Consider the following 12,163-nt stretch of genomic DNA (forward strand, 5'->3'; position numbering starts at 1 on the left):
TGAGAGGAGGTTGTAGCGAGGTGGGTGTCGGTCTCTTCTCCCAAGTAACAAGTGATAGGAGGAGAGGAAACAGCCTCAAGTTCCGCCGGGGACGTTTAGATTGGATATTAGGAAAAATTTCTTCACCGAAAGGGTTGTCAGGCATTGGAACAGGCTGCCCAGGGAAGTGGTTGAGTCACCATCCTTGGAGGTATTTGAAAGACACGTAGACGTGGCACTTAGGGACATGGTTTAGTGGTGGACTTGGCAGTGTTAGGTTATCAGTTGGACTCGATGATCTTAAGGATTGTTTTCAAACTAGATGAGTCTATGATTCTATTCTAATATAAGCTATTGCTGCAATATTTGAAGGAATAATGAAAATCTAATGGAATAAACTGCGTACTACGTACACCTGTGTGTAGTGATAAGAAACTAGAAGGCTATGTAAGAGATACTATCATGGAATCTCCTAGTCATATTTGAGTTTATCTATAACTAGGTAGATTGACCAGCCAATATGAACTCAGATGCTAGGAACACACTATTATACTGTTTTTCAAATGCCCAAAGTGCTGGCACTGAGTGGCCATTACTTGGACATGAAGAGTCATAGATGAACAGCCGTCTTTCTGGGGCTGAGATTGAGACACAGCATAGCTGCAAAATATCCATTCTTTTTTTGATGCAGCTGTCTTTCGTTGGCAGTATAAATCCACACTTGGTTTAGCCAATTGACAATTTGGGCATGGGTTTCTAAAAGGGTCTTAACTTTCTTGCATATTAACTTAGTATTTTCTTTATTATTAATTTCTTGCATTAACTAGAGAGATTGTTCTGGTGAACCTAGATAAAATAGCTTGAATTCTTCAGTGCTTCAGATATCTAAATTCTTATAAAATGTTGCCATGCATCTTGTTGGCTTCAGTAGGTGTGATGAAGCCGTTTATCCTAGATTCTATACTTTATGCTGACTTGCATAGTATATCAAGTGAAATTTCTGATCATGGTTCTTTTCTTAAGCAACTCGTTTTCTGTGCTCTAAAGAAACATCTACAATTCTAAAAAAATAAAGGTGGTGCTCAGCAACTTATGTGTGAAAGAGAACTTTCATACTTTGGCTGAAGAGTATGGGAAAAGTCTAGATCCGTAACAAACCACTACTTGCACTTGGTGTAAGGTATGCTTTTCTCCCACTAGCTTTCCACGGAAGCAACCTGTGTCTGTAAAAAGAATGAATCATCTTCCTGGGGGTAGCGGGTAAGACTGAGGTAGAGAGCAAACTTGTGAGATGCTAAATGTAGCTTAAATCTTTTACTGGAAAGGTGTTCTGGGTACTACAGTGAAATGTGGTCTTAGAATCTATACAGAGCTTCCTTAACTGGGAAAAGGCCTTATTCTGGTTTCTACAATTAGGGAGGCATGAGTTCTGCAGGTGACTATTTTCACCATTGCATAATGTTCTGTCTTTGGAGCAGATGCATGAAATAGAGATTGGTAGGTGGCTATATAATTAGATATCTATTATAATATAGATGGTATGCAAAACAAAAATTGTAATCAATGTTAACTTTAGCATTTGAGTGCTTGGCTTGGCAGCTTTGACAGGTTCTCTTTCTAGGGTATGGTTATGTGTCATTTTGTAAACACAATAGTTGTTTCAGAACCTCTGGATTCATTGCTTAGATCCACCTCTAAATAAATCAGAAATAGGAGGATATCAGTTTGCTAGTGAGCTTTTAGGAATTACTTGAAAGCTAAGAAAGAGGCATGGAAATAATTAGACACTAATCTTGTGTCTGTCCAGCATCCCTTTACCAGATTGTCATTTTAGTCTCCCCATCTCTTCCCCAGCTCCTTATTTTGGGTTTTGTGGAAGTGAAGGTTCTGAACTTGTGTGTACACTTCAGTTTGAATTTGTCTTTGAGGGGTAAATCTGTTTGTTTCATCAGCTGAGAATGTACTATCTGCATTCAGCCATGTAGGGGTGCCCTGAAAATCCCTGCTATAGATTTGGTTTCAGCATTAGTGCTCTCTGTCAGTGAGCAAGAGGAATTGGAGGCAAAGTTCTTTATAACTCTAAAGTATTAGTTAGATCATAGTTAAGTATACACAAATTACTCCGATTTGATTGATAAACCTCCCTGCATGGACTGAAATCACAGCTGGATTAAGTAATCTAAATTTACTGAGGCAAAGCTAAACTTGAACAGTTTCTCACATGCAGGACAAAATGAGTGTGTTCCTATAATAAAGGAATTTTCTTAAATTTAAATTTTTTCTTTAATCTAAAAATCATGTTCTATAACCTGATTGTGCTATACTGCTTTATAAAATAATTACAAAAAATACCCTTTCTGGAAAAAACAAGGTGAACTCTTATAGTCTTCTCAGAAATACCCAAATGTTCTAGGTGAAATGAGCCCTACGTGTCAATGACCAGTATAGGGAATTCCAATGTCTGTTAATTCTGCTTCCAAGTTGAGCATCAGCTTTGTGTAGTATATCATTAAGCAACCTACAACACCTAAATGTCGAATGGTATGCTGTGATTAAATAGTAACGTTTTATTTAGCATATTCCTTTGATTCAGCAAAAGTAATTCATTTCTCTCCTAGCTTTGGCTAAAGCTCCTCCTATGAAGAACAGGAGAAGTGTTAGCTCTGCTGTGTTCTTGTTTGCTTTCATTACTGGGATTATTTTCCATCTGCGGTTTCTTTGCAGGAAGCTCTCTAAAGTCCATTTTGTGAGGGGTAGTTTAGTTAAAACAAGACTATAGAATCCATAAACCCACTTAAGCGGATACACATAAACTGCACTATGTGGCAATACACTGAAAGTGAGCAAATGAAGGAGGGCACCTCTGTGAACCCCTCTGTGCTGTGGACACCCACTCTTCCCCCAGGAGAACTTGGTACCATGTGTGACATGGGATGCTCTGATGTACAAAGTGAGTGGGAATGCTGGTGTCAATTTGTATCTTAAATGTTAGTAAAACAATTTCTTTCTTGGTCTTTTTGGATATAAACTAAATATAAATAGAAGCTCTGCTAGTTCCTCCCCACACCCCAGGGGATATTCTTGCTCACTCCTGGCATTCGTGCACCCCATGTTGGAGCCCACAGGACAAGAAAACCGAATTGAGGCACAATCTGTGTGTCCTCTGCAGGAGACCAAGTTACAAGTGGCCAGAAGTTTTCAACACCTGGCTCAGTACAAATGATGTCCCCAGCTCTGGCTCAGCCTTTTTAACAGTAATGATTTTGTTGGGTACATTTTGTGTGTTTCCACCTCTGAACCTTACTCGAACTCATGTTCCCACCTTGGGTTGCTTCTATATGACTCTATGCAATCTTGGAAAGCTCTCAAATTAGATGAAAGATCTGGGTTTTCTTAGAATCTGAGCTTGATTTTTACAAGAAATCATGTAATTGTTTGTGGATCAGTTGCCCCTGCTTTGACTGGTGAAATATAAACTCAATCTGGGATTCGGCTGTAAAAACAGGACAGGACAACTGGAAAGGGTTTCTTACTGAGACAGTTTATTTCCAGATGTCTGACACTCTACTGGCTGGGTACCTAGTGTGTCTACTTGATCTAGTCTAATGGGCAGTGGGGTACCAGCCGGGCATTTACAGCAGCAGGGTTTGGGCTGCAGGTGCAAGTTGGGCAGTGAGGGGCGGCTGGGATTTGGGTGTGCGGTGGCCCTGGCATGGCCAGAGCAGAGGCTGCTGCCAGCATGGACAACCATGGGAAACCATGGGTGCCAGAAGGGAGGCAGGGCAGCCCCAGGGGCCTGCAGAGCTGCTGTGCCTGTCTGCAGGGGTGGAAAGGCGGGAAGCCCCAGCCCTGGTGTGCAAGGTGTCCAGTTGTTTGTGAGGTGTGCTGGGGCTTGGTGAAGGAGCAGGTGCAGCAGAAGCAGCCTGCTGGAGGCCAGGCGGGGCCTGGCTGTGCTGTGGTCGTAAAAGGGAGGGGGCACGAGGCTTGACAGCAGTGGCTGCCCCCCAGGCTGCATGTCTGGGCTTCTTGTGGGGCGGTCTTCCTTCCAAGCCAGGCCCGGTGAAAATGCAGCTGTTGCTCTCCTCTTGTGGCCAACTCTTTGCACCTCTCAAGCAGGTGGTGATCATCTCTCTTGAAGTTGGGGTTCTACTGGAAGAGTAGCTAAAACGTGCAAAAGAAGAAGAGTCAGTTGCCAGCCTTCAGAAATGGGAAAACACCAAGATAGGAGAACTGAGCCTTGTAATGGCAGGAGACCAATGTGGGTCTTGAAAAGGGCTACTGGGCATTTGAAACCTAAAGGTTAACCTCTCAAGCAGGTGGTGATCATCTCTCTTGAAGTTGGGGTTCTACTGGAAGAGTAGCTAAAACGTGCAAAAGAAGAAGAGTCAGTTGCCAGCCTTCAGAAATGGGAAAACACCAAGATAGGAGAACTGAGCCTTGTAATGGCAGGAGACCAATGTGGGTCTTGAAAAGGGCTACTGGGCATTTGAAACCTAAAGGTTATGCACTGGTTCAGTAAAGTACTGGCCACCCTTGTCTTTTCACCTGAGAAATGACCTGAGAAAGAACTCAATCTCTGAACATTTCCTGCCCTCCTCCTCCTTTCCTCCATTGCCAACGCTTATGTTACTGGAAGGTGAAGCTCTTGTGCTGGAATCATTCTGAGAGTTGGTTCATGAAGTGATGTACTGTGCTGTGAGCAGAAAGTGCTGCCGCTGCTTCTGCCAGGAATTCATCAAGTGAGTCAGATGTTTTGGAGTCGCGTTGCACTTTGGTGAATCTGCAGAGGTGGAGCTGACGAAGGAAACTTCATGCTGTCAGTTTCAAAAACTCTGCAAGGTCCTCTCTGTGCCAGCACTTCCTTTTGGAAGGCTTCTTCATTGATCACAACACAGATGCCATCATCAACCCACCAAATGGACTGAAACTGGTGGCTTTGGACAATTTTCCAGAGTTTCTTTGGAAAAGCGTGGGATGTAAAGTCATCAGCTTCACCAGAGCTCTCCTCCAAAGAAATGATATGGACCCTGTTGGTCCTGTGGTTGTTGCTGCAAGCTTGGAAATGCTTTTCTTCCTTGATGGATGCTAGATCAGCATCACAAGGTGCTCTTGTCCCATCCTGGAGGTACAGGAGAAGTTGAGGCTGCTGACTCAACGAGCTTGTCTGGAGCAGAAGCAGATGATGTTTCTCCTGGAGACGGCTCCCTTTCAAACTCTTTTGTCAAGGTTAGACCAAAGGGGTGCCTAGCCATAGGCATTTCCCTGGGCAGCTGGGCTTGGTCCTGCCAGACAGCAAGCGCCAACGAACTGGCACTGGCTGGCTGTGGGTGCCGAGGGGAAGTTCTCAAACGTCACTGTGATGCCTATGCTGCATGGTGGCGACATCACGGCCTGGCAGCCGCGTCCTGGCATGCTGCAGCAGGAGAAGAAGCTGCTGAATAGCGGTTGTTGCTTGTCACTTCCAGAGCTGCAGGTGTTTGGACTCAAGAGTCAAGCAGTAAATCCAACTGTCTTGCAATGCTGTAGGCAATGCCAGGGCAGTGCCGTGTCCCGTTGGCTGTAGGAGCTGGCAGCCAGGGAGGAAGAGAGAAGGCTGCAGCGTTAGGCATCAAAGTGCCCCACTGTGGAGACTATCCAGTTGGGCACCTCTCCCACATGCAGAAATGTCCTTGCCCTCTTTGCTGTAGTGCCGGCTTTGGAGCTCCCGCCTGAGAGCCTGCTTGAGCAAGAGTTGTGATGGGCAGGGTTGGGGCTGAGCCAGTGCCCGGCCTGCTGGGTTAGTGGGGTGTCTCCTCCTCTGGACATGGCCATGTGGTGCCCAGAATAGCTCCCTTCTGGCCTCCCGTATTTCCCTCTGGGGCTGTGCGTGGAAATGCACTTCCCAAGCAGTGTGGGTGAAGGGAGATCAAAATCTCTGCCCAGTTCCTCCTCATTTCTTCTCTAGCCTAAGAAGGGGTCTGTGATTTCAGTAGCACTCCTTCTGCCCTGGGCAGTCCCTGTACCCAGGTGATGCTCCCAGATTTCAGCAGTCTCCCGTGGCTGCTCTGTAGAAGCAACTGGAAGTAAAACACCAAGTACACTTTGCAAATGATACAAACAGGAGATATGGAAAACCCCCATTTCTTTGAATAGGTTCCTATGCTTTTATTTTATATTTAAAATTCAGGAAGCAAATCAACAAAGTCAATTTTCTGTCAACCTTCTGAGTCAACACCCTCTCTACTGGAGCAAGTGTTTTTTTCTGTGAAGGACAGGTTTGATGTAGAACCAGTGGGAATCAGCGCTTCTGTTCCCTTCAGCATTTGGATTAGTCCCTGGGAGGTTTACATAAACCTGGCCCAAATATTTGGACAATAAAGATAAGGACAACTAAGCCTTTGGACCCTCTGGGCAGAGCTAACTGATGGGAGTTTAGGCAGAGTAAGGAGGGTCATCTCCCAGTGCTGGAGCATCCCTGAAGGCCTGGCCCAGACAGATGCAAGTTGCAAATCAGCTGGCCTTTGCTGTTACCCTGCAGTGCTGCTCAACTCAATAGCCTGGGAAAGAAGGGCTGTGCCTGTGGGCTGAGAAAGCGTGGGTGGCCAAGCCAAGAGGAGACAGCTAGGGACAGGTTTGTACCAGCCACTGCAACAGTAACTAGTACAAAATCTGTATAAAAATAATAGCTACTACTGAGAACTAGAACAAATAATTGCCTGATGTATTGGCTTTACTGAAGTTCTTCATGCAAACATGACCAGCTAGAAGGAATATTGAGGAACAAGGCTTTGGCCATGGTCTGGGAGAACATGTCTTCTCTGGTCCATCTTTCCTGCAAGCTTGGAAATCCTTTTCATTCTTTATAGATGCTAAGCATCACAAGCTACTCTTTTGTCCCATCCTGGATGGACAGGAGAAGTTGAGTGTGCTGCCTCAATGATCTCATCAGGAGCAGAAGCAGATGATGATCCTTCTCTCCTCACCAGCAGGCTCAGGCTGCAACCCTGCTGGTCACTCAAAGTAACTGGTGGCTATGCAGCCTACCCAGAATTTTGAGGTCTCCAGGGAATTAGACTTAGAAGGTCAACATCTTTGGAAAGAATAATCATTTTATAAGTAAGTAGGCCATTTTTTTCTGAGAACTGTGAGGAGACTGTGTCCTGCTGACAGAAAATGGTTTCCACCTGCTGCAACTGCAAGGCTGAGGCTGAAACCCAAACAGAAGCACTAGAGCCTACCTATGCTGACATCTCTACCCAGACAAGACCTCCCAAGGACTCAAATACCTGTCCAAACCTTAGGTTAGGTGGAGCTCCAGCATCTAGAAGTCCCCGTAGCACCTGAAGGCTGCAGTGGATGTCATAGCTGGGAGTATGCCCAGCTAGAACTTTTCAAACAAGAAGCTAAGTTACCAGAAGAGCTCAGCAGGCAGTGCAGCATCTGGGAATGTGAGCAGAAGATCTGTACATTAGAACCAGTGCCACCAGACAAGCATGTGAAGTATTAGTAATTGGAGATTCGTTACTGAGAGGCACCAAAGCACCCATTTGCTGTCCAGACAACTTCTCTAGGGAAGTTGGCTGCCTACCAGGAGCTCACCTTCACAATGTCACTGAGAGGCTACTGAGCCTCGTGAACCCTACAGATTATCATCTCCTCCTACAATTCCATGTAGGCTCCAATGATACTGTGATGAGGCAACTTAAAACCATCAAAAGAGACTATCTGTCCCTTGGAGCAATGTTAAAAGGATCAGGAGCACAGGTGGTCTTCTCTATCTTCCCAATCAGAGGGGTTTAGGAAGGAGGAGATAAATTGAACAGGTGAATGCCTGGCTGTATGGCTGGTGCTGTACTCAAGGTTTTGGCTTCTATAATCTCTTGATTCCCACATGTAAGAAATCAGGTGAGGAAGGCAGGAGACCAGAATGGCTCAGGAAGGACCTCTTGGTCAAACTAAAGTGTAAGAAGGAAATGCACAGGCAGTGGAACGAGACACGTGTATCCTGGGAAGAATATAGGGACCCTGCCTGGATGCATAGGGATGGGATCAGAAAAGCTAAGGCACAGCTGGAGCTGAATTTGGTGAGAGAAGGGGCAGGGGAAGAGGAAGGGGAAGGGGAAAGAGAAGGAGAGGAAGAGGAAGGAGAAGGAGAAGAGAAAAGAGGAGAGGAAGAGGAAGGAGAGGAAGAGGAAGGAGAGGAAGAGGAAGGAGAGGAAGAGGAAGGAGAGGAAGAGGAAGGAGAGGAAGAGGAAGGAGAGGAAGAGGAAGGAGAGGAAGAGGAAGGAGAGGAAGAGGAAGGAGAGGAAGAGGAAGGAGAGGAAGAGGGAGGAGGAGGAGGGGAAGAGGGAGGAGGAGGAGGGGAAGAGGGAGGAGGAGGAGGGGAAGAGGAAGAGGAAGGAGGGGAAGAGGAAGAGGAAGGAGGGGAAGGGCTTTTACAAGTACATTGGCCAGAAAAGGAAGATTAAAGAAAATGTAGAGAGAGCAGCCCTGCAGAGAAGGACTTGAAGATCTTGGTGGATGACAAATTGGACATGAGCCAGCAATGTGCGCTTGCAGCCCAGAAAGCTAATTGCATCCTGGGCTGCATAAAAAGAAGGGTGGCCAGGAGGTTGAGAGAGGTGATTCTCCCCTTCTACTCTGCTTTTGTGAGATCCCACCTGGAGAACTGCATCCAGCTCTGGGGTCCCCAGTACAGGAAACAGTTGGACCTGTTGGAGCGGGTCCAGAAGAGGGCCACGAAAATGATCAGAGGGCTGGAACACCTCTGCTATGAAGAAAGGCTGAGAGTTGGGGTTGTTCAGCCTGCAGAAGAGAAGGCTCTGGGGAGACCTTATTGCAGCCTTGCATTATATAAAGTGGCCTTATAAGAAAGACAGGGAGAGACTTCTCACCAGAGCCTCCAGTGACAGGACAAGGGACAATGGTTTTAAACTGAAAGAACGTAGGTTTAGACTGGCTATAAGGAAGATGTTTTTTTATGATGAGGGTGGTGACACACTGGAACAGGTTGCCCAGAGAAGTTGTGGATGTCCCATCATTGGAAGTGTTCAAGGTCAGGTTGGATGGGGCTTTGAGCAACCTGGTCTAGTGAAAGATGTCCCTGCCTATGGCAGGGGGGTTGGACTAGCTGATCTTTAAAGGTCCTTTCCAAACCAAACCATTCAGTGGTTCTGTGAAAGTTAGGGCTCAAACTTCTATTTCACAGTTGATGGTAGTTCAGATTCTGTGCTGGTGGAATTCTTCCTTTCCAGTTTGCAATAGCAGTTAGCTAGGTCTTCCAGAAAAAGAAATGGTAAATTCCAGTCTGAATCCTGGGGTGATTATATTTATGCTAAACTAATTTTAGATGTTGTGTTTTCAGGTATCTTGTAGTTATTTTTTTGGAAGCTATGTATATCTTTTATATTTATTTGTTTGAGTCTTATCTTTTGTGTTTTTTGTTGCTTTAGTTCACTTTTTAAGAATATATGCTATAACTTTTGAAACAATTGCAATAGCTATTGAGAAAGACTATTTTGACATCAAAATGACAGGTGAGATTTCAGATTTTGTAAAAGCCATATTGTTTTACAAAGCAATTACCAACTGCTTTTTAGGAAAACAGCTGCCAATTTTGAAGAAACTGTCAATATGCCAGATAGTTCATCTTAGCAGATGTATTAACACAGGGTGAAATTCTCTGTACAGATGGGCAATGCAAAGCTGCTTCTTTAGTGTCATGGAGGTTGGATTCATACTGTGTCTCATTTTGACTAGAAGGCACTCAATCTGTGGGGGTTTTTTGTCAGTGCTTACGAATCTGATGTGTTACAGGGACAATACAGAGTAACTGATCTCAGTTGGTTTGTTTTGTGGATAGGTGTAAGAACTAACAAACTAGAACTTCCAAGAAGATAAATGCAATGATTGATACCAAGTCTTACTATAAATGTCTAGTTTGCTCAGAGGACTATTGTATATACAACGGGTTTAAAAAATAAGTTTTAAATCAAATATTTCTGAGTACTATTAGTACATTTTACTTGATAGCTATGGGTAATTGAAGCAAATTCAATGATTTGAGACCAACAGTAGGCTTATTTGACTTGACTTAAAACAATTCCAAGAAAAGATAATACCAAAAATGCAAATTCAGCATTGATATTTAGACATTTTTTATTATTTTTTGACATAACTTAAGAAATCTGCTATTAAAATATGTGGTTATTTTACTTTAGTGTCACTTTGAATTATTTATGCCTGTATTAAAGAAAAATACATTTTTTTTTAAGAGAAAATGTGTACAGTAATTTCTGCTTTCTTTTGCTGTTACTCTGATTTGCCTCGTTGATCAGCATGGTCAGTCCCAAAGTTAGCAATTGCTTAGATTAGATTAATTTGATCAGCATGGAAATAGCCCATTTAAATCTTTGAGCTGTTAGAGAGCAGTAGTGAATAATTGATTGAATAATAAGTATCGTGGACCTTTTTAGACTTGTTTGTCCTGTTATTAGAGAAACTTGGATTAATGGTTTTATTCCAAAGATTGCTAGAGTGCTAGACTGTTTCTCCTAAGAGGTATGCGCTCCTCACTTTTTATGAAGAATAATATTTACAAAATCCAATAAACAAATTTAGACTACATGGATTAGTCTGGAGACTGTTCCCCAGTCAAGATGGTATTCTGGAGAAGAGTTGAGTCTCTGCGAGGAAGCCATATTCTTGAATTAGTAGTTACCACACATGCTCTGTATTGCATTACACATCCTACATGCACTGCACAGAATTACAGTTGAAAGTACAGTCTTAACTTTAGCCTGAGAATGTTTAATGATGCATTAAGATCATTTTAGTGATTATGATAGTTTAAAATTTTTATCATAAACATACAAAATTTATATCCAAAAGTTTTACCTAATTAAGAAGTGCATCTTGTCTGCATAGCAGATGAATTGGTAGCCATAGTGTGTGTCAGCTCTGAGATCTGAATTATATTTCATAATTCCAGTACCTTAGAAAGTCATGACTTTATAACATGAACTGTAATACAAGAAGGCAATTCATTCCTCTCCTACATTGCTGTCATATTTTAGAGATGAATGCATCAAACACTTTTTGGTTTGTGATTGAAGTCAGATTTTAAAATTCATGTATGTCTGTACACATAACACAAACAGTTATTGATGCTTCAAAGGCAAAACCCCAGCACTAAGCTTGAGTGTGATTGTTGTATAAAACTTGTTGAGTTAAGCATACTGTGTGTAAAGGAGTATGAGGGGAAAATTTAAGAGGCAGTAGGTTAAAAGCCTACAAGCCTTTGAGCTATTTAAAAGAAGAAAAAATCCAATCCCTATATATGTAGTTTTCAAGAACAACTTGATATTTTCCAGTGTTCATCTGAATGATCCAGAAAATTAAGCCAATTCAATACCATATTTTTAGGACTAGCATTAAAGGCCAACCATTTTAGAGTGATTTCTTTTGATAGGTAGTTTTGTGTTCTGGTGAAGATAATTTTATTCAGGCTTTTGGCTGCAAGGATTTTCTTTATGGTATGCCTATCATAAATGAACTTGGATGAATTATTGGCACACTAAACAAGCACAATCCATGCAACAGTAACAGTTGATGTGGATGTTGTTCTAAGAGTCATATGCAACTGCTGTATTTTTAATACAGAAAGCATATTAGAGGTACTTCACAATGAAGTACTTCTCCCCTGGGAGATGGTCCTGAAGGGCAAAGGGGTCCAGGAAGGCTGGACAATCTTCAAGAAGGAAGTCTTAAAGGCACAGGAGCAGGCTGTCCCTGTACGCCATAAGAAGAACGGGCGGGGAAGACGACTGGCCTGACTGAATGGGGAGCTCTTGCTGGGACTCAGGAAAAAAAGGAGAGTTTACCGCTTGTGGAAGAAGGAGCAGGCGACTCAAGAAGAGTACAGGGATCTCAGGTCGTGTAGAGAGGAAATGAGAAAGGCAAAAGCCCAGCTAGAACGCAATCTGGATGCTGTCGTTAGAGACAACAAAAAATGTTTTTACAAATATATTAATGACAAAAAGAGAGCTAAGGAGAATCTCCATCCTTTATTGGATGCAGGGGGGAACATTGTCACTGAGGATGAGGAAAAGGCTGAGGTACTCAATGCCTTCTTTGCCTCAGTCTTTAACAGGCAGACCAGTTACCCTCAGGTTACTTGGCCCCCTGAGCTGGAAGACAGGGACGG

Source organism: Aptenodytes forsteri, unplaced genomic scaffold (genome assembly GCF_000699145.1).
Source record: "Aptenodytes forsteri isolate BGI_AS27 unplaced genomic scaffold, ASM69914v1 Scaffold69, whole genome shotgun sequence".
NCBI lineage: Eukaryota > Metazoa > Chordata > Aves > Sphenisciformes > Spheniscidae > Aptenodytes > Aptenodytes forsteri.